This window comes from Cydia fagiglandana, chromosome 16 (genome assembly GCF_963556715.1).
Source record: "Cydia fagiglandana chromosome 16, ilCydFagi1.1, whole genome shotgun sequence".
NCBI classification, from domain to species: domain Eukaryota; kingdom Metazoa; phylum Arthropoda; class Insecta; order Lepidoptera; family Tortricidae; genus Cydia; species Cydia fagiglandana.
In genome coordinates, this window is record NC_085947.1 from 3,058,444 (window position 1) to 3,081,824 (window position 23,381).

The 23,381-nt window shown below is 40.1% G+C and overlaps 1 long non-coding RNA gene across 1 annotated transcript in view; it reads right to left on the reverse strand.

Moving 5' to 3' along the window:
- Positions 1 to 15,602, reverse strand: part of LOC134671730 (uncharacterized) — a 37,860-nt gene extending 22,258 nt beyond the window's left edge. Inside the window, exon 1 of the long non-coding RNA XR_010099264.1 lies at positions 15,591 to 15,602. This is a non-coding gene — a long non-coding RNA (uncharacterized LOC134671730). The remainder of the gene's footprint in view (positions 1 to 15,590) is intronic.
- Between the last annotated feature and the right edge of the window lie 7,779 nt (positions 15,603 to 23,381).

Sequence of the window (23,381 nt, forward strand, 5' to 3'; positions counted from 1 at the left end):
TTACGTAGGACACTTCTATGGGCATCAAAGGATTGATTTCGCCGCGCCGCGCCGCGCCGCGCCGCCTGACATTCGCGTGCAAATCGCGCCGCACCGCGTTCGCAACGAGATCGCTTACGTAGGACACTTCTATGGGCATCAAAGGATTGATTTCGCCGCGCCGCGCCGCGCCGCGTTCGCGCGTTGTTCGCCTACGTAAGACGTAGCGTAAGTGATAATTGAAATCCTATTGAAACTATTCACTCACACCCATTATAATGCTTTATCCGATTATACAGTAATTTGAGGTAATGATTGTAGTTTAGGCGGTAATTTTATATTGTAATTTATTTATAGGGTATTTTTTGCGTGAATTATAGGTACGTAAATGTTGGTAAGGGGTCATCCATTAATTACGTCACACGAATTTCTAGGTTTTTTAACCCCTCCCCCCTTCCTTGTCACACTTGGTCACATTTGGCAAACCCCTCCCCCCTAGTGTGACGTCACATTTTTTCTACGAAATCGCCAAATCTAATTAAGTAAGTAAGTACCTAAGTATTATTAATATTTTATCAAAATATTTTTGACGATATAAATATTAGTAATTTTATAACCCAAAACTGCTTAGGAAAGAAAATTAAACGAATAAAAACGATTATCGCTTTAAAAACTTGTTATTTATGTAAATGTACAGCGAATAAAATAATTTAAATACCTACATTTTCGGTTACTGATGAAGTTAAAGTGACGTCACAAAGTTTGGGTCTCCCCCCTCCCCCATGTCACAATATGTCACATTTTCTTGACCCCCTCCCTCACCCTAAACGTGTGATGTAATTAATGGATGACCCCTAAGTACATCAACCTATGTATTAGGTACTTTATAATTTGAAAGTTTATAAAAACGGAAAAAATATATTAACACTAAATTTGAAAGTCAATGTAGCCGAATACGGGCACCATAGATTAGATTAGATTAGATTTATTTATTTCACAACATATGATTACAGTACAAATTACATTAATGTCAATTTATAAGAATCTATATTGTGATCGTCAGAAATAAATTTAAATAATAGCAAAATAGTCCAAATTAATTAATTAATTTGGACTATTACATATTCGTAGCTACAGTTTTGAAACGTATATATTTTCAAATTTTGGATATTAAAGATATAATAATATATCTTTAGGCCGATATTATTGGCCAATTAGTTATTAAATCTTATTTTGAATAAATGAATGAAAATGTTAATTTTTAGGCAACATTGGCCCATAGATTAATACGTTATATCTAGCATACCTTCATATTAATTACCTATTAAAACTAAAAACACACAATTATGACTTTTTTGCATAGGTATATCCGCTTCATAGTCAAAAGTTAAGAGTCAATCACTCAAATTAATGGATTTAATTTTTGAAGGCTTGCTTTTGTAAAAACCAATGTTTGTATCTAAATACCTATAAGCTATAGGTGAAACGAGGATTCCTCATGCAATTCATCAGCAAAATGAATAGCTGCTAACTATTTACACTAAGGTGGTGGTACTAGTGTTCGACATGCTAATGCCCAATAGATGACACCCTGCTGTCACCTCTATTGACAATGACTAAGTTTCAAGATGACATGTACTGGGACCGCGTCGAGCACCAGTACCATCACCTTATACTTAGGTAAAAAAACGGGACAAGTACGAGTCGGACTCGCCCACCGAGGGTTCCGTACTTACATATTAGTATTTGTTGTTATAGCGGCAACAGAAATACATCATCTGTGAAAATTTCAACTGTCTAGCTATCATGGTTCATGAGATACAGCCTGGCGACAGACAAACGGACAGACGGACAGACGGACAGTTGAGTCTTAGTAATCTCGTTTTTACCCTTTGGGTACGGAACCCTAAAAATTAGAAAAGTAATTAAGAATTTCGAACCCCATACAGAAAAATCAGAAAGAAATCCGAATTTCAATGTGTAAAACCTCGCAATTTTGGAAATCTTTCGGCATCGGTACATTCAGTACCTCATTGATTTAATAAAAGCAGTAACTACATTGAGGTAGGTTATTGTTTCTAAAAATGGGCTAAGTGTGTGTTGTCTAAGCCTGCACGTGATTTTCTATCTAGTTGCAAAAACGGCTCCAAGGTCGATGTTCCACATAGATGACATTTCGCTGTCATTTGTCTTACTTTGGATTAATTGAATGATGCACTGCTTTGGTAACCCATAGACAAAGGGAACGCTCCCTTGTTTGTTTATCAATCAAACGAGCAGACAAATCATCTGATGGTAAGGGATTACCGCCGCCCGTGGACACCCACAACACCAGAGGGCAGAGGGAGATGTAGGTAGAGGCAGAGATGTGACTTATTTGAAATACTTGTATTTAAAATGCAAATACAAAATGCAAAATACCTATTTTGTGTTTTGTATTTAAATACCTTTTGAAGAAAACTATTTTGTATTTTATTTGAAATAGTTTTTGGGAGCTATTTTCTATTTTCAAAATACAAAATACTTTAGCTATAGTAGATAGGTAATGTAAGTAGGAGTTACAATCTCTTCTTTATGTTACAATCCTGGCAACTCTTCATTCTTTTAACATGGAACTGTTGAATCTGTTTAGTAACGTCGCACATGGCCACAAGCGTAGCGAGTGGTTAAAAAAGTGGAATCTTGAGTGTTGCGAGGGTTTCAAGGCACGAGAGGAGAACAAACTTTTCTGCCCTGGTGAAACACAAACGAGACGTTTTCATCACACTAACGAGAGGCATTATACTAGCTGTAAAACATTACAAATTAATGCTTTAAAAGTTGGCCGTCAAAAACTATCATCCATACCTACATCCTACCGGTTAATATGAGCAAACAGCTATAAATTTGCACTTTAGATAGAGGATTGATTTCAAAAAATAAAGAGTCTTTTCAACTCGGAAATTCCGAGTAATACTTTTTAATTCAGACTAGGTATTCACTACTCAGAGTACCTTTTATCGCAAAGTATTTGTAATTTGAAAATACCTATTTCGTATTTTGTATTTAAATACAAATTAAAAAACTATTTTGTAAGTTGCATTTGAAATAGTATTATCAAGGAAGTATTTAAATTTTGTATTTAAATACTTTTTATAAAGTATTTTTCACATCTCTGGGTAGAGGTAGGTATATTGTATGTATTCGAACCTTTAGGTAGGTACTTATATTAGAGATAGACTATGCTAACTGCACAGAATTTGCAGTAACCGAGTGTGGAAACGCTATTAAAATCCTTCTATACATATAATAAAGCTGTAGAGGGTCGAAAGTCTGTACATGGAAGATATTTGAAAAAAAGTTGGCTGGGGATACTTAGAATCGATAACAGAACACGTTCCAACAGTTTTTAGAATTTTTGTCTGTTTGTCTGTTTATCTGTTTGTCTGTTTATTTGAACGCGCATCACGTGAAAACGGCTGAACGGATTTTGATGCAAACTTTACTAATCTGTCGAGAAAATCTCCGGCCAGGTTATAGGCTATAAAAATTCAACCCTTAAAAGGGGGGGTAGCCACAACACTTGCTTGATTTAAGTTTGCCCCTGAATCTTATGGCGCTACTTAGGAAGGAGGGGCAAACTTTTTTCAAATATGTGCTACCACTATTGAGTACCCTGGTAAACTAACAGATGGCGCTGAATTTGATACGTAGTGACATGAATACTTGAATAGCCACCGAGGAAGGTTTTTGCCAAATTAACTCTAAGTTTAGATGAGGGGGGTACGGACATCAATAAATTTAATTGAATAATTATGTCGGTTTAATAATATACAACAAAACTAAACGACAGTAAATTAATTACCCCTCATTGCACAGTGACATCTTTTTCACGACTACCCAAAAAAAAAGAGAGAGAGAGTGTATTGTGTTTTCAGCGTCCATGTTTGTATGTAGGTATAATATATATTTATTTATCTGAGTTTCTTTATTACACCTTAAGTTCTGAATGCCTTAACCTTAGCCCGACGTACGTGCCACGCTGTACGCTTCGCTTACCAAAGCCGGGCGCCGAAGGCGCCCTCATACTCAAACCTTCGGACCAGTGCCGGATTAACCAATAAGCAAAACAAGCACGTGCTTAGGGCACGTTCAGGGGGGGCACCAAAATGCCAGGTTGAAAAAGTAGAACAAATTTTAAAATTAGGGACAAACACATCGTTTTTACCACACGATTTTTTTTTAGCTGTCCAAAAGCTAATTTGCAAAAATAATGGCGCGTAATTCTTTGGGAAACAATTGGTAGCAGTAGAAGAGTCGTGATTACATGCATTGATTCGATTTCAACCCACTCTTTCGCGGTTCGGCGTTAGGTCTTATGCGAGGCCTTCTGCCTTACGGCAAAGTTGATCTTCTGCCTTAAATACACTTGGGCGTCGATCCAAATCCAAGCTTTCCTCTTTCGCAGCTGGGCCTACTGCCTTGCTCACACTTCGCCAATTCAATTCAGTTGGTCAATTCCAAGCTCTGCTTTCTTGCATCTTTTATGCATGTAAACAACCTCGCTGAAACCCTTAAATATCGAGCCCTATGCGAAGCTAGGCTGATAGAAAACTGTCCCATCCCTTCTTTGTATGAAATCCTGGATTCGCGCCTGGTTGGGACTAAAAGTAAAATTGCGTTTTTTATATCGAAAAATTTTCGCGCTCGCTTCGCTCGCGTTTTTAATAACTTTCTAAGGTATGATAAAGGTGACATTCGGGTGGCTACTGCAGCAGCATTACTCTGTTGTAACGTTACTGTCAATTTTAGTCATAACATGATGTGACTAATTTCCATACTAAAAGTAAAAATGTACAACTGTCTATCATATTGCGTTTTATATCGAAAAATTTTCGCGCTCGCTTCGCTCGTGTTTTCTATCACTTTCTAAGATATAATAAAGGTGACATTCGGGTGGCGACTGTAGCAGCATTATTCTGTTATAACGTTACTGCTGCAGCACTGTCAATTTGCGTGATAAAATGATGTGACTGATTTCCATACTAAAAGTAAAAATGTACAACTGTCTATCAAATTGCGTTTTTATATCGAAAATTTTTCGCGCTCGCTTCGCTCGCGTTTTCAATTACATTCTAGCCTAAGATATGATAAAGGTGACATTCGGGTGGCGACTGCAGCAGCATTAGGTACTCTGTTGCAACATTACTGCTGCGGTACTGTTAATTTTCGAGATAAAATGATGTGACTGATTTCCATTCTTAGCTGTAATGCGGCAATGAACTTCACTCAATTTACCAAAAAAAATAATGTAATCTTAATGACCCTAGGGAGAGGGGGTACCATGGTCTAGAAATGCTTAGGGCATCAAAATATCTTAATCCGGCACTGCTTCGGACTTAACCCGACGTACGTGTCGCGCTGTACGCGTTCCAAAGCCAGGCGCCTTCGGCGCCCTCATACTAAAAGAATCTGACGTAGCCCAACAACGTGGCGCGCTGCACGCGGTCCAAAGCCAGGCGACTTCGACTTTCTCATACTAAAAGAGACGTACGTGACACGCTGTATGGTTACCAAAGCCGGGCGCCTTCGGCGCCCTCATACTCAAAGAGTCGGGCGTAGACCGACGTACGTGACACACTGTGCGTGTTCCAAAGCCGGGCGCCTTCGGCGCCCTCATACTCAAAGCGTCAGGCGTAGACCGACGTACGTGACACGCTGTACGCGTTCCAAAGCCGGGCGCCTTTGGCGCCCTCATACTAAAAGTCAGGCGTAGACCGACGTACGTGACACGCTGTACGCATTCCAAAGCAGGGCGCCTCCGGCGCCCTCATACTCAGAGCGTCGGGCGTAACGTACGCGTTTCAAAGCTGGCCGTCTTCGGCGCCCTCATACTAAAAGAGTCGGGCGTAGACCGACGTACGTGACACGCTGTACGCTTGCCAAAGTTGGGCGCCGAAGCCACCCTCATACTCAAAGCGTCGGGCTACGCCCGACGCACGTGGCACTCTGTGCGCGTTCCAAAGCCGGGCGCCTTCGGCGCCCTCATACTAAAAGTGTCGGGCGTAGACCGACGTACATAATACGCTGTACGCGTTCCAAAGCCGGGCGCCTCCCTCATACTCAAAGCGTCGGGCGTAACCCGACGTACGTGACACGCTGTACGCTTGCCAAAGTTGGGAGCCGAAAGCACCCTCGTACTCAAAGCGTCGGGCTAAGCCCGACGCACGTGGCGCGCTGAATGCGTTCCAAAGCCGGGCTCCTTCGGCGCCCTCATACTAAAAGAGTCGGGAATTGCCCGGCGTATGTGGCGCACTGCACGCGGTCCTAAGCTAGGCAACTTCGACTTTCTCATACTAAAAGAGTTGGGCGTAGTCGGACTACTACAAATCTCGCTTTAAAAAGTATGAAACAATAAGATAGAATTATTTTAAGAAATTATCATGCAGGAAATTATAAATGTTATAATTTTTTGAATAAAAAAATACAGCGTAATATAATCTACTATTTTTTATATATTTAGCAGCTTACTGACACTAACCGAATTCCACGCGGGCGGAGCCGCGGGCACAGCTAGTTGAAAATATGACGTATAAGTATACAAGGTCGCCAAAAAATAAGTGCATTCCCATTGCCAGTGCTGAGGTTGTGGGATTAGGTATATGAGCAAATTTTTACTATGTGACCAACCCCGAAATTGCGAAATAAAAATTTGGCTGTTTTGGCCGGTCCATTTTCTATCGGAGGGTAAATTTTTTTTCACGATTTCGGGGTTCCATATTTTGGCCACCGTGTAGTGACACTTCCCGATTATCAAAAGTATGATTTTAATTTTTGAAAGAATTTTTTAAGATGCTTATTTTTAAAGATCAATGGGACAAATTCGGGAGATTGAACTGTAATTTTATTAACGTACCTAGTGGCATCAGTGACCGACAGGCACCTATACCTATAACCGACACTTTTATTATTATTTATCCAAGCCGATTTTATACTACACTGTACTTAGCTGCACGGTGTTGCCATATCAAAAAATCGGCTTCCCACCCTTATTTTCTTGGATGAAAAATTAAAGTGTCGGTTATAGGTGGTAGAGAATGCCTTAGGGGTCATCCATTAATTACATCACACGTTTAGGGGGAGGGAGGGGGTCAAGAAAATGTGACATATTGTGACATGGGGGAGGGGGGAGACACAAACTTTGTGACGTCACTTTAACTTCATCAGTAACCGAAACTTTTATTTAAATTATTTTATTCGCTGTACATTTAAATAACAAGTTTTTAAAACGATAATCGTTTTTATTCGTTTAATTTTCTTTCCTAAGCAGTTTTGGGTTATAAAATAACTAATATTTATATCGTCAAAAATATTTTATTAAAATATTAATAAAACTTAGGTACTTACTTAATTCGCTTTGGCGATTTCGTAGAAAAAATGTGACGCACACTAGGGGGGAGGGGTTTGCCAAATGTGACCAAGTGTGACAAGGAGGGGGGGAGGGGTCAAAAAACCTAGAAATTCGTGTGACGTAATTAATGGATGACCCCTTATGGCATTAAGTCCGCCTTTTGTACTATAAGGTTTTTCTTTTGTGTAATTAAGATTAAATAAATAGGTTCCTGTCGGTCACTGGTGCCATTACGTTACCTCATCATCATCATTGGCCTTCGAGTCTATTACAGACTATACAAGCAACAAGCAGTGTCAGGTAGGGGGACAACGTTTTTCGTGGCTGTGTAAGCATATGGGAGCGGCAAACACAACCACAGGCCTGGCAAGGTGCCCGTGGCGAACAGGAGCACAGCAGAAGAAAAATAATAGTACTACCGTACAGAAAGGACACTTCCTACAAACCCGAAGTTTGACAGCGATTCAGGGTCGAATCATGCTATACCTTTCTAATATATGGCAGTATCCCTTTCGGCTATTTAGGGTTGTTAAATTCATGTGATTATCTTATCTGTGGTCGTGCACGCACAAGGAAGTCAAGTGGTGCCAACCCTAATAATTGCTCGGAGCAATCCTGAGCCGAACGGAGCCGAGTTCGACCGAAGTCAGGGGTCTCCCTACTGACAGGAGTCGGGCTAGCATATGGAAAAAAAAAATTAAGTACTAAGTTAGATTTATCTTCATTACTCCACAACTTTTTGCTCGACACCCATAAGTCACAATTACGTGTGATAAAGATTAAGAGCTTACCGTAAGAAATCTTTTTTTACAACGTGCTCTAATGAAGTGATATCACAATCCGGATGTTTGGGTGCTGGCGCTGCCAATTACGCTGTCGATATGACATCACTATTTATGCTGTCACTGTAAGCTTAGGTTCTGTTGTATTTATTAATATACTGTTAGACCAAGAAAAGTCGGCAGCGATATTTATAGCCCTCGCAGTGCAAGTGTCATTTATACGTCATAATTTCATTGAAGTTTGACGTTTAAAAATAACACTGGCACTACGGGGGCTGTAAAAATCGCTGCAGACTTACTCTACCCTGTGACCTATGGACCTCACGAGCAATTTTATATAAAATTCAAAACTGAATAGACAACTAAAGTCCGTCAAGCCATTTCCATCATTAGAAAAAAAGCGGCAAATTTAAAAAATGTAGGCGCGAATGGTAATCGTCTCATAGAAAATTTGAGTTTTGCGCCTTTTTCGATTGACAAAGTCGTTTGACCGACTATATTACAGTTCCATATACAAAATTATTGAACCAGTTCATGTGTAGGTAATGTTGAGAAATCAACCTCTAAAGAACAGCCGATAGCAGTTTAACCCGAGCTGAACTACCTTCTCTCTCGCTCGGTCAATTATCTCAATAAATAACGAGGCATTCCACAAAAGGTCCACTTTGTCGTGGAAGTGACGCGTATTGTCAACTAAGCTTTATCAATTATCATGCAGATGTGTTAAAATAATAGCGACAACTGCGACACGTATAGTCGTATGGTTTTAGAATGTCGGGAGAGATTACCTGCTGATTAATGGCATTGTTAGGTACCGTAAAACGGGGTGAGTAAGTTTCGCGGGGAGAGTTGGGTTATGAATGGGGAGAGAAGGTTTGAGAGGGGGTGAGAAGGGATTTTAAGGCTACTGCTACAAAAATAATGTATTCCAATTTAAAATGGGGCTATAGTAATACGCATAAAAAAAAAAATCGATCCAACAATCTTCCAAAATCACCTTTGTATGAAAAACCCTCTCACCCCAAATACGAGGCACTACGGGGTGAGGTGGGTTTTCCTCTTTATCGTCAAAGTTATGAAATGGAACTACCCAAAATAAAATACAAACGTCCGAACCACTTATTATATACACCATTCAGTTTTCACATGTAAAAATAAAATTTTATCGAGGTTTGAAAGTCAAACACCCAACTCACCCCATTTTACGGTACCTCTTGTTAGACCTGTTACTGAAATAGCCTGATAAATACGAAAGTTTCCGAGAAAATACGATGGAAAACAATTGTACTACATCTGTAGAGTTAGACCAAGAAAAGTCTGCAACGATTTTGATAGCACACGCAGTGCAAATTGTTATTTTAAACGTCAAGTATCATGAAATTATGTCGTCTTAAATAACACTTGCACTGCGTATGCTATCAAATCACTGCAGACTTTTCTTGGTCAAACTCTCTATATACCTACATATGATCCATAAGTCATAAGCTTAAGATATAATTATGGACATAGCCATATTTAAAACAATTGTGACCAACAGCGTGATGTGTGTTTATTATGTCAGTGATGATTATATCACATAGATTACCAGAAAAGAAGTAGAGAATATTTTTTTTTATCAGATGCAATGAGGCTTCCACGGTGACCAGAGGGCTGGCCAATATTTTGTCCAACAGATCAGCTTTGCCATCCAGCGAGGCAATAAATTAAATAGATCATTTGAAAAATACTTATATACCTATTTTACTGGGATTGATTTTGGACCATAGTTCTATTGTAAGTTGTGGACTAATGTTACCTAATTTTACGGATTACCGTATTACTGATTTATTACTGATGATCTCTAAAACTCGGCATCCGGTATATTTTAATTGGCCACTCATTAACTCAATTTAAATGAAAAAACCCACAACTTACCGGGCGGCGTGATCAGCCGTATTAAAATGATATTATGACAGCTGTGTATTACAAAAAAATGATATTACGTAAATGTAACTTTAAATTTGTTCATAGCTAAATAAGTCAATGTTTTTAAGGTTCCATAGTTAACAAGAAATTCTCTGTTGCCCACTGTTTCTGAACGCAACCATAAAAGACCGAATGGTTTTACTCGTGTATCCAGTCACCGACTCACTCAATCTCTTCTTTCTCAACAACTCCCACTGTTAACATCGCTGACATCGCTTTATGTAAGTAATAAATGTAATAATTTAAGTTTTTATGAAAAATACATATTTTTCTTTGATAAAAAGTGATTTTTCATAACCTACCAACACCCGCCGAATATATTATAGAAGTTCGTTTGTATAGGGTATAGGTTTCATAGAAGTTGTATAGGTTTCATAGAAGATGTATAGGTTTTTCAGGCGGGTCAACTATTCTTGCAGATGACTGTACCATTGGTCTCCTAGTGCTAATAACAATGGCTGAATGAAGATGGCACTGCGGCCTCTGCGCAAGGCCGGTAGCGATCAATGGCGATCATATCAGTGAATTATATCGATCAATTCGTTATAGTAATGGATCACGACCGACTATTGACCTGTTAACAATATTTATATGGTTTATTGGAGTCGTGGGCGGGCGCGATGGGGGCTATTCTGTTTTAGCGATAGATCAATATGATAACTAAGAAAAGTGACAGAAACGCAGTTCCAAAGGAGTTAAAACTTTAATTCTATAGTACTGTGTGGTACTGTAAAGGTGATAGATGCTCCTTAAAAACCGAAGCACTTATGGGATCAATTCGGCATCGCAAAACGATTAAGTGCGTTTTTTTTCAGTGACCGTTTGATTGGGATCCTAAAATTTGGATTAGTTATAGCAACTAAGTACCACCACTATTTCTTGTACATATGAACCAAAAGCACAGTTTAAGTACGAGGAAGGTGCCTTTTAGACCCAGTAGTCCAACCTCGAACAATTTATACATTCTCGTTCGAAATTAAAAAAATCGAACACATTTGCTTGCGCAACGGCTGCTTGGGCGCGCTTAGCTAAGCGGGTTTACGCTTATCTCATCTGTCGCGTCGTCACTTGTTTTTACCCGAGATCCGCAAATTTTTAGGGTTCCCAAAGAGTAAAAAAATGGGAAGGAACCCATTACTAAGACTCCACTGTCCGTCTGTCTGTCTATCCGACTGTATGTCCGTCTGTCGTCTGTCCCCAGGCTTGTATCTCATGAACCGTGATAGCTAGACAGTTGAAATTTTCACAGATTTATTTCTGTTGCCGCTATAACAACAAACATTAAAAAATACGGAACCCTCGGCTCGGTGTGCGAGTCCGTCTCGCACTTGGCCGGTTTGTTTTTGGTCGAAGTTGGATTATAGGTACCAGAAGTATCGAGCCCTCGAGAATAGACCCCGTAAGGTGTACGCGGAAATGTGCACCCAAGGCGATGTCAGTGAACCCTGACCTGCGCAGTCATCGATGCGCAATGCGCTTGCGGCTAATCCCATTCAAATACTCGTATTCTGTATGAAAACGAGTGTAAGGGGAGCCCTGAAAAGAAAATAAAACGAAACGAGAAACGCCGATAACGAGATAAAGATAAAGATAAAAGATAAAAAATAGTTTATTCAAGTAGGCATATTACAATGCGCTTATGAACGTCAAATAAACCTAAACCGGCTCCAACCACCGTACACCTCTGCCCCGAGAAGATAAAATAAAAACGTGCAGAGTGTATAATGTGGAATGAGTTGCCTCCTCAGGTAGGTATTTAAATAAAAAATAAGTTCAAAAACTAAAACCCGACTACTGCAAATCGCGCTCTAAAAAGTATGAAACAAGATAGAATTCTTATCTGAAATTATCAAGCAGGAAATATTATAAATGTTACCATATTATTATATAAAAAATACAACGTAATACAATTTACTAAATTTTTTATATATTTATAGAGATTCAGAGGATCGCCGTGGTCGTATGCCACGATTATAAACTTAAAAATAATATGGCATACGACCACGGCTATCCTCTGAACCTCTGTAAATATATAAAAAAATTAGTAAATTATATTACGTTGTAATTTTTATATAAAAAAATGGTAACATTTATAATATTTCCTGCTTGATAATTTCAGATAAGAATTCTATCTTGTTTCATACTTTTTAGAGCGCGATTTGCAGTAGTCGGGTTTTAGTTTTTGAACTTATTTTTTATTTAATTAATTTTGGGGTCATGATTTCGTTACTAACTTTTTGAAGTCACTTTATATTATTTTTGCGAGGGCGTCCTCAGTACAGAAATGCACGAAGTAGTATGAGGGCGCCGAAGGCGCCCGGCTTAGGAACGCGTACTTCGGGCTACGCCCGACTCTTTTAGTATGAGGGCGCCGGAGGCGCCCGGCTTTGGAACGCATACGTCGGGCTACGCCCGACTCTTTTAGTATTAGGGCGCCTAAGGCGCCCGGCTTTGGAACGCGTACGTCGGGCTCCGCCCGACTCTTTTAGTATGAGGGCGCCGAAGGCGGCCGGCATTGGAACGCGTACGTCGAGCTACGCCCGACACTTTTAGTATGAGGGTGCCTTCGGCGACTTTGGAACGCGTACGTCGGACTACGCCCGACACTTTTAGTATGAGGGCGCCGAAGGCGCCCGGCTTTGGAACGCATACGTTGGGCTACGCCCGACTCTTTTAGTATGAGGGCGCCTCCGGCGCCCTACTTTTGAGCGCGTACGTCGGGCTACGCCCGACACTTTTAGTATGAGGACGTCGAAGGCGCCCGGCTTTGGAACGCATACGTCGGGCCACGCCCGACTCTTTTAGTATGAGGGCGCCGAAGGCGCCCGTCATTGGAACGCGTACGTCGGGCTACGCCCAAACACTTTTAGTATGAGGGCGCCAAAGGCGCCCGGCTTTGAAACGCGTACGTCGGGCTACGCCCGATTTTTTTAGTATGAGGGCGCCTTCGACTTTGGGTCGCGTACATCGGGCTACGCCCGACTCTTTTAGTATGAGGGCGCCGAAGGCGCCCGGCTTTGGTACGCGTACGTCGGGCTACGCCCGACACTTTTAGTATGAGGGCGCCGAAGGCGCCCGGCTTTGGAACGCATACGTCGGGCTCCGCCCGACTCTTTTAGTATGAGGGCGCCTTCGGCGCCCGGCTTTGGTACGCGTACGTCGGGCTACGCCCGACACTTTTAGTATGAGGGCGCCGAAGGCGCCCGGCTTTGGAACGCATACGTCGGGCTACGCCCGACTCTTTTAGTATGAGGGCGCCTAAGGCGCCCGGCTTTGGAACGCGTACGTCGGGCTCCGCCCGACCCTTTTAGTATGAGGGCGCCGAAGGCGCCCGGCATTGGAACGCGTACGTCGAGCTACGCCCGACACTTTTAGTATGAGGGCGCCTTCGGCGGCTTTGGAACGCGTACGTCGGGCTACGCCCGACACTTTTAGTATGAGGGCGCCTTCGACTTTGGAACGTGTACGTCGGGCTACGCCCGACTCTTTTACTATGAGGGCTCCGAAGGCGCCCGGCTTTGGAATGCGTACGTCGGGCTACGCCCGACTCTTTTAGTATGAGGGCGCCTTCGACTTTGGAACGCGTACGTAGCCCGACACTTTTAGTATGAGGACGTCGAAGGCGCCTGGCTTTGGAACGCGTACGTCGGGCTCCGCCTGACTCTTTTAGTATGAGGGCGCCGAAGTCGCCCGGCATTAGAACGCGTACGTCGGGCTACGCCCGACACTTTTAGTATGAGGGCGCCTTCGGCGCCCGGCTTTGGAACGCGTAAGTCGGGCTACGCTGGACTCTTTTAGTATGAGGGCGCCGTAGGCGCCCGACTTTTGAACGCGTACGTCGGGCTACGCCCGACACTTTTAGTATGAGGGCGCCGAAGGCGCCCGGCTTTGGAACGCGTACGTCGGGCTCCGCCCGACTCTTATAGTATGAGGGCGCCGAAGGCGCCCGGCTTTGGAACGCGTACGGTACGTGCTTTGTAAAAAAATTTACTGTTTCATACATTTTGGCTGATCAGGACTTCTATACCTATTCACGTTATAAAAAAATGTTGCAGGACATTATAAAAACACCATGTATAGCGGCCAAACAAATTTCTTTTGCGAAAACCTTCTTGTGTCTCCGTAGTCGCGTAACACGCGGATAGATTCCAGAGCGCTTGTAGGTTCATAGTTCGAATTACCTAACCGATAAATAAATATTTTTTTTATATAGCGCTTGCAAGCAAAGCCGGGTGCAAAAGCTAACAATATTTGTATATTTGAAATGTGCTAATTGAGCTCTTTAAAATGATGTATAACACGTCATCATTACATAATTTAATTTTTTTGGTTCATGACTTTATGACCTCTAGAGGGCGCCGTGTTCATTTTTTTGTGACGCCATATAGCCTATAACCAGCGGGCGATTAAGACGATTCGAATGACATATCGTTTGTTAAATTATAATAAGTACTTTAGAAGTTATGAGGGAACAGATGAACATACATACATACATACATACATACATACCCACATACATACCGGTCAAAATCATAACCCTCCTTTTGCGTTGCCGTAGTCGGGTAAAAATAAACAAAATCTACCCTCAAAAGGCTCCTTAAGCCAGTTGAGGTTAGACGAAAACATTACATGATCATATAATGTAGGTTAAAATCAGGTCAGTCAGGCCTATTCGGATTTCGAGATAATAACAAGATCTAGAGACGATTTAGAGATCAACTAGATCTACATTAGATATCGACTAGATGTGACTTGGATATCTAAGTCATAACTTGTCGAAATCGTTCAAGCGGACCTCCAGAATCGCGGAAACGGCAAAATTGACATATCTATCTTACAATACAAATATCTTTAAATTATCCATATCGTAACTTGTTGAAGTCTAGTAGAAATCTAATTCATTTTCCGAATCGAGCCGAGTGACTGATCCAGGCGGTTTTGTATTTGGTTGGTTAACCAATAAATGTTATAGTTATAACTACTCGAAAATTTACAAATTGTTTGTTTACTTTTATTTAAATACCTCTAGTTATATACAGACATAGGTACCTACCTACCTTCTGTGCACGGAACGGGCTTGACATCTATCAAACGTAAGAAAAAAATGTAAACACTGATAGAAGACAGCTGTCAAGTTGACCCAGAGACAACTGTCTGAAACACCTGCGGGCGCAGCATGGTTCCGTTTTTATCGCATGTCGCTATGCCCGTCACTCTCGCACTTACGTACCTGTTCGAATGTGACAGGTATAGTGACAAGCGATAAAGCGACCGTGCTACCGCCGCTGGTGTTTAAAAAATGTAGAGTTCACCGAACTATTGAATAAATCTCAAGAATAAATGGCAAATTATCAATGTGACACAATCTAATTTTTACAGTTACAACGGTAGCTTGTCAAAATGTCATTTTGCTTGACAACGAGACATGGAATTAATTACTACCTACATAAATATACAATATAATATCCAATTACGTACAGTCTTATTCGACGTCAAATACCGGGTGTGGCCTGTAATATGAGCAAAAATATAAAATATCATACTGACCAACATTTGTTCAGCGATTTAAAAAAATAACTTTTGGTGTGATTTTTAATATACACTTTAAAGTTTATTCTAAGACGCAATGTATTGCGAATTTTGTTATGTTTAAGGCGTGACAAGCAACGTCAATCACAATGATATGGCGTGGCGATGGCGTCCATTGAAGATAATATTTATTTTGTATGAAGAATAGGGAGTCTAAATACTTCATAATTTTTAAAAGTTGTTGAATAAAAGTGTCACCGTTTGAGGAGTACAATCTATGTTTTAATTATTTGCTCGTGTTACAGGCTACACGCGGTGTATGTTTACATTTTTCGCCTTTTTTAAAGTTTTGTTTTGATTAACCTACTTTTGATGATTTGAGCAAGACTAGCAAGAGTCGCATAAAGCGCGAAATTAACAGAAAACATGCGAATTTAAAATTAAAAATGTAAAATTTGAAAAACAAAAACCACTAACTTGAAATTCTATGAGAATGATGACGTTTATTATTGACACTACCACACTTTGTTATGATTATGAGAAACTCGGTATAGAGTTCGTTTTTTGGTGAGAAAGTTTTTTTTTTTTACAGGCAAAAAAGCAGACATATATGTTAAGCGGTTACCGCCACCCATGGACACCTTCAACACCAGGGTTACTCTTAAAAAATATAATTGCTCCTTGAACTCGGGGGATATTTAGATATTTTTTTTTTACAGCTTATTACAGAATCTATGGCGTCATAACAAAAAACCATTCAATGGAATACATTGAAAAAAAAAAGCCGATGCCTAAGCAATCATATATAACAATACAACCAAAATCATGAACTGAGTCGGAGATTAATTATTTCCAATACATTAATGACATAACAAATAGAGCTTAATAAAATAAGTAATATTTCAACCGCAAACAATGATGATGGGTTATGGTCATGGGTTGATTAATGATTTATTAATGAAATGACAAAAACTGGTCAAGACATACTATCATATCGCTATCGCTTCAGCTTATGGAGTGCACGTACTACAAGACAGGTATAGCCTACCAGACCTGCTAGCATGAGTTGCGTTCTCGCGCGCGCCATACCTACATCTTTCTTTTTTTATTATGCATGGGTTTACTCATGGCCACAGACTAGCCGAGGCGTAGACGTGGCCTACGATGGAGCGAGCTCGCCCAGAAGGTGCCTGTTCACTCTTGATTTGAAGGTCTAGCATCTAGCTTGACTTCAAGCATGGACTCGCGCGCGAGTACGCAACTTAGGACCCGATTCGGATTTTGAAATATACATCTATTAGATATCTTTTAGACATCACCAAGATACGATAACGATATGTTTAAGGTCTAACCTGTCAAATTTGACATTTGCGCGATTCTGGAGATACTCTTGAACGATTTCCACAGGATATGACTTAGAGATCCAATTCACATCTAATAGATATCTTACTCTATCTAACGTAAAAGTGACATTAGTTGCCCGAATTGCGATGCAAAAGAGAACTAGTTGATATCTAAAAAAATATAACATATCTAGAATGGATCTAGTGCGTGTCGTCTCTTGTGAATATCTTGAAGTTCGAATACGGCAGTTATCCTAGATCGCCAGACATTAATAAGCATTACTGTAACTTTACTATAACCCCGGTTAACCCCGGCTCGTACCAATGAGTTTTTCGGAACTTATGTACGAAATATCATTTGATATTTACCAGTCGCTTTTCGGCGAAGGAAAACATCGAGAGGAAACCGGACTAGTCCCAATAAGGCCTAGTTTACCCTTCGGGTTAGAAGGTCAGATGGCAGTTGCTTTCGTAAAAACTAGTGCCTACGTCAATTCTTGGGATTAGTTGTCAAGCAGACCCCAGGCTCCCATGAGCCGTGGCAGAATGCCGGGATAACGCAAGGAAGAAGAAGACAGTAACTTTACTATAACCCCGGTTAACCCCATTTCGTACAAATAAGTTTTTCGGAACTTATGTACGAAATATTATTTGATATTTACCAGTCGCTTTTCGGTGAAGGAAAACATCGTGAAGAAACCGGACTAATCTCAATAAGGCCTAGTTTACCCTTTGGGTTGGAAGGTCAGATGGCAGTTGCTTTCGTAAAAATTCGTGCCTACGTCAATTCTTGGGATTAGTTGTCAAACGGACCCCAGGTTCCCATAAGCCGTCGCAAAAATTCCGGGATAACGCGAGGAAGAAGGAGGCCTTTAACGTCTGTAACTTTACTATGACTGTATTATTTTGGATTCGAATCAAGAAGGACGTAAAATGTATCTGTTATTTAAGTTATTAATATAATATAAGCTTGCTTTATGAACGTATTAAAAAGTATAGATATAAACTATATAGTGGCATGTAGCTGTAATATTGCTTCAAAGATTTTAGATAGATTGTGACTGTTTCCACAGAATAAATAATAGTACTAACTACAGAAAACTCTCTAACAAAACGCGTCTGTTACGATCAGCACAGATATGGCCGCTAGGTGGCGACAGCGCCACGCGCGGCTTATGGCTTTCCCCAAAATTGGGGTAGGAACGGCTTTTAAGCAAAGCGATGAAATAGCAGAGTGAGCCACGCCTGACTGCACGCTTTCTTTTGTCACCGCATGTTCAAATACCTACAGTATTTGCAAAAAATCCAAAAAAGGCCGTATCTTAAAATATGGCCTTTCTCTTTCGTGAGCTGTAAAAAAAGTGATATGAAAAAATGGTCTGAAATTAGGCAAGCCGTTGGCAATCAAGTTCATGGAAGCCACTGCATCTATCGCCTGATAGCCTAATAGGTCAGATCAATTGGTGTCGCGTTGACTAACTCTCTATCTAAACAGATGTACCTAATCTATTTAAGATGTGACCCGACCCTTGCCAATCAGATTTAAATCTTTTGTCGCAGGCAATGTGGGAAATACGTTAATTTACGAATGTAGCGTTTTCCTAACAAATAACAATGTGTTGTTGGCTATTTTTTCCTCTTAAGTTATGAGACATATTAGCACAACCTATTACCTTCCGATTATCGTAACTACATATTTGATATCCTTATAACAATTTCAATTGATTAAATAGGTACTTAGTGTAATATTTCTTATAATGACCATGAAACAATACCTACTGTCCATACAAAAAGAGAAAATGTTATTTCACTTCTAAATATTTTCCATTCTCTTTTGATGATTTTTTTAAAAAGCGAAACCTATAAACCTAGAATATATTATGCTAAAGCGATCGACATCAAAATTAAAGTGTTTTGTTAAGATTTAGTTAGTGGAAACGGTTTTCTCCCGAAATGTACTTAAGTAATAATAATAATAAAAACTTTTTCGGGCATTGGTCATTTGACAAAACGTCTAACTTTCCACAAACCAGCCACATTATCAGAACCACCAGCCAATAAAAACCCCTATTTCCAACCAAAAGCCAATATCAGGGAGCTCAATTCTACCCTGGTCAGTCCACACATTACGAGCCCCTTCTGTTTCGATAACCTGTCATTTCTAATTACTGTTAATATGAAAAATGGCTTCAGAAACTGATCGATCATGAATTTGCGGGTACAAAACTCATCTTCACTATATCTTTAAAACCTTACCGTCTTTAAAATAAAGACCACTTTGGAAATGTATCTAGTTGACCAAGTTACTGTTTAATGTTGTGATTGGTTTAACCTTATACGCCAATGTGGTCACGATATTTCGAGTACAGTATTGGTCGATATGGGATGATTTGAGATACTTTGCATATTTTGATTATTAATTGCTATTATTTCTTTAATTACTACAGACAATGGTGGATTCAAGATCTTTTGAAGCTGTGATTGTTCGTGCTATATCTGCCCACTCATTCGTTATATGTATGTAGGATTTTATGTGGGTTCGTTTTGCAATTTGACATTCAACTCAAATTTGACTGTTTAGGTATGTACTGGTGGCCTAGCGGTAAGAGCGTGCGACTTTCCATCCGGAGGTCGAGGGCGAGGGTTAAACCCCGGCTCGTACTAATGAGTTTATCGGAACTTATGTACGAAATTGCATTTGATATTTATCAGTCGCTTTTCGGTGAATGAAAACATCGCGAGGAAACCGGACTAATCCCAACAATACGTAGTTTCCCTCTGGGTAGGATGGTCAAATATGACAGTCGTTTTCGTAAAAACAAATGCCTACGCCAATTCTCGGGATTAGTTGCCAGACGGACCCGGCCAGGCTACCATGAGCCGTGGCAAAAAGCCAGGATAACGCGAGGAAGATGATGATGTACAGTGGAACCCGCTTATAATGACATCGAAGGGAAGTGACAAATCCGTCATACTAAGCGGATGTCATATAAAGCATAGTTGACTAACTTCTTATTTTTTATTATTTTTTCCAAATTAATCTCAAAATCCTCCGTCAGAAATGAATTTTACCAACCTTGTACTAATTATCAACTTGTCATTGAGAATCTAAACTAAAACACCGCACGCACCAAACGTCCTCACAGAGAGAGACGTGAGGACGGCCACGAAAACCAGCGAATATAACCGTGTCAGTATAACCGGACATAATTTCAGAAAAATAGGATTTGTAGGTCATAGTAAGCGATTTGTCACTATAAGCGAAGTCATTATATCCGACTTTGTCACAAAGAATTTTATATGAAAACCAAACTTCGCACAGTAATTACGTCACAGTATAAGTATAAGCGGAGTCATAATAAACGGATTCCACTGTACCTATTTGTATGTTTTCTGACGATTTATTTTATTCACAATAGCATCTAAACTATTGTCTGACAAACCAAGTTTTAATCGGGATGGGATGATTATTTTTTATGTGTTTGGGCAGGCGTGGCTCACTCATCCGTTCCGCCACAATTTTGGGGAAAGTCATAAGTCGCGCGTGGCGCTGTCGCCACCTAGCGGCCATATCTGTGCTGATCGTAACAGACGCGTCTTGTTAGAGAGTGGGTCTTCTGTACCTAGTACTATTATTTATTCTGTGGTTTTGGTGGCTGTCGTTCTTCAACGTCCAACGGTGCAGCAGACGTTCACGAGGGTTCATAACACATCACCTTACTTAGTTAAATATGCTGGGGATTTTCCAGACAACCTTTTTTCGACAACCATTTGTGAGCGCTGTTCAAAATCCCAAACAAAAATAGACATAACGCAAACGGGAACGCTCGTTACGCTATCGAATACAATTTACACTAGGGGTACAGTCAGCAGCAGAAGTTGCTAATCGAGCCAGGTGTTCAAAATGATGAATGAAGGTAATTTTGAACACCTCGCCCGCTTAGCAACTTCTGCTGCTGACTGTACCTACTGATTATGGCCCATGAATATCATCATCATCATCTCAGCCTATATACGTCCCACTGCTGGGCACAGGCCTCCTCTCGAGCGCGAGAGGGCTTGGGCTATAGTCCCCACGCTAGCCCAATGCGGATTGGGGACTTCACATACAACTTTGAATTTCTTCGCAGATGTATGCAGGTTTCCTCACGATGTTTTCCTTCACCGAAAAGCGACTGGTAAATATCAAATGATATTTCGTACATAAGTTCCTAAAAACTCATTGGTACGAGCCGAGGTTTGAACCCGCGACCTCCGGATTGTAAGTCGCACGCTCTTACCGCTAGGCCACCAGCGCTATGAATATATGGATCTTGTAATGCAGGTAATACAGTTATTATAGATTACCGATCATTGGCGCCTAAACACTTGCATTAGTTTTTACGTCAAGTTCAATGACTTTAACAGGTTTATTTCAACAGCTTTCCTCGAGATTAACATTGTAGGGTTCCGCTGAGATCCGAAGTGAGTCGTGCTTCGATCCTTTTAATCCAAACTATTCACAGCCACGTATAATCTTTACCTTAAAACTTATGTTAAAATGTATTATATTTTATATATCTAATACATTTCGCCTCGGCTAGTCTGTGGCCATGAGTAAGCACATTCATAATAAAAAAAAAATTATAGCTTATGACTTAAATAGGTAATATTAATGTATTCTAAAATTAATAATAAAGTGAAATTTAGAAAAATGTGTAATAAAACAGATAAAAAAAACCGTATAGAGTTAGACCAAGAAAAGTTTGCAACGATTTTGATAGCACACGCAGTGCAAGTGTTATTTATACGTCATAATTTCATAGAAGTTTGACGTTTAAAATAATAGTTTAGGTTGTGCTTAGATCAGTTTAGCTTTTCTTTTTTTTCATATTTCTATAATATTTGGTGGATAGAGTTAGTTAAATATGAGCACAATTTCATTGAACGTATGTCCTAAAAATATCTTTCTGCTGCGTTGCGAACTGGTATTTTCGTAGCTTGGTTCCTTATTTTTTATATTTTTATTTAAACAATTGTTTTTCGGATTAATTCAGCCCAGGATGAGGAGCTCTCCAAACCAGTAAAATTTTATCTCCTGATATAACGAAGAGAAAATAAGTTCAAATAGGTTTTTTAAACTACAAAAGTGACGTCCCAAGGGTAAACGTACCTTATGGCGGTTGGCGCTTACGCTATTATTAACGCCGGTCCAATATTATTGCGGCGCTATGCGACGTAAGCGCCAGGCGCCATAAGGTACCTTTTGCCGTGGAACGTCACAAATGTTCACTGAGCCCTTTGAACTTCAAAGTATTCGGAACTTTCGCTGTGCAGTTCCGACTCACACTTGGCCGGTTTTTTGTCATCGACCGTTTAATAACTCGAGTAATTGGATTAGGTACGAGTACATTGTCCACACTGTTAATTGACAATTCATTATAAACTTTATCATAAGGACATAAAATCCACCCATGGTCAGTTGAGTGTTGCTGTTCTCTACTCATGATGATTTAATTTAATTAAACGGCTTCTGATACGATGTACGATAAGATTTCGCTTCAGACAGCATTTATTATAAGTCACATGTTACAAGATTCGTTACTGGGTCTGTGCCTATTAGGTATAACAATAGACAGCAGGTACATTAATGTGACATTTACCACACGACGCGTTTACCACAAGAGACGCATTTATCCCGGTTGATCTTAATATTTTTCAAACGCGAAGGGTATGGTGACAGGTGTCATACAATTTATAATCTTAAAACGCCAAATCTCCCAAAATTGTATTGAGATAAACAGCTGCTGTAGCCGTGCCCTTCTTCTTTGAAAAATACTAATATCCCTTCAAGTGGCGCCAGCGATAACGCGAAAAGTAGTCAAGTGGCGCCGCGCGGCCGACAGTATACTGGTTTACGCATCGACCCGTGAGTGGTGGGCCGCCAGTAGCGATGAAAATTACATGAAAGATACATGTATCTTTCAAAGGCCCCTGTATTTTTCAATAAAATACAGTATCTTTCCTTGCGGCTCTTCGATTGAATCTTTCGCAAGTTTAAGTTTTTTACGTGTAAAATACATTGTATTTTTCGCATTATTATATTATTTTATGAATAGTGACTCGGAACGTATTGGCTCTCATACAAACAGGTGACTTTTCATTCCGCTCAGACTATATTTCGATATCAGTTAACTAAAGAGGTTGAAATTATCAATTATGTCGAAATATTTTTAATCTATGCTCTATGTGACATGACAAGTCATTATTAAATAAACTTGTAAAATACACAGTATAAAACAGGTATTATACGTGTATGATTGTATTTATCAGACAAACGTCAGTTTTGTATTTTTCGAAAGTTACATATATTTTATAGGAAAGATACAAAGTTTCGAAAGAAACCACATGAAT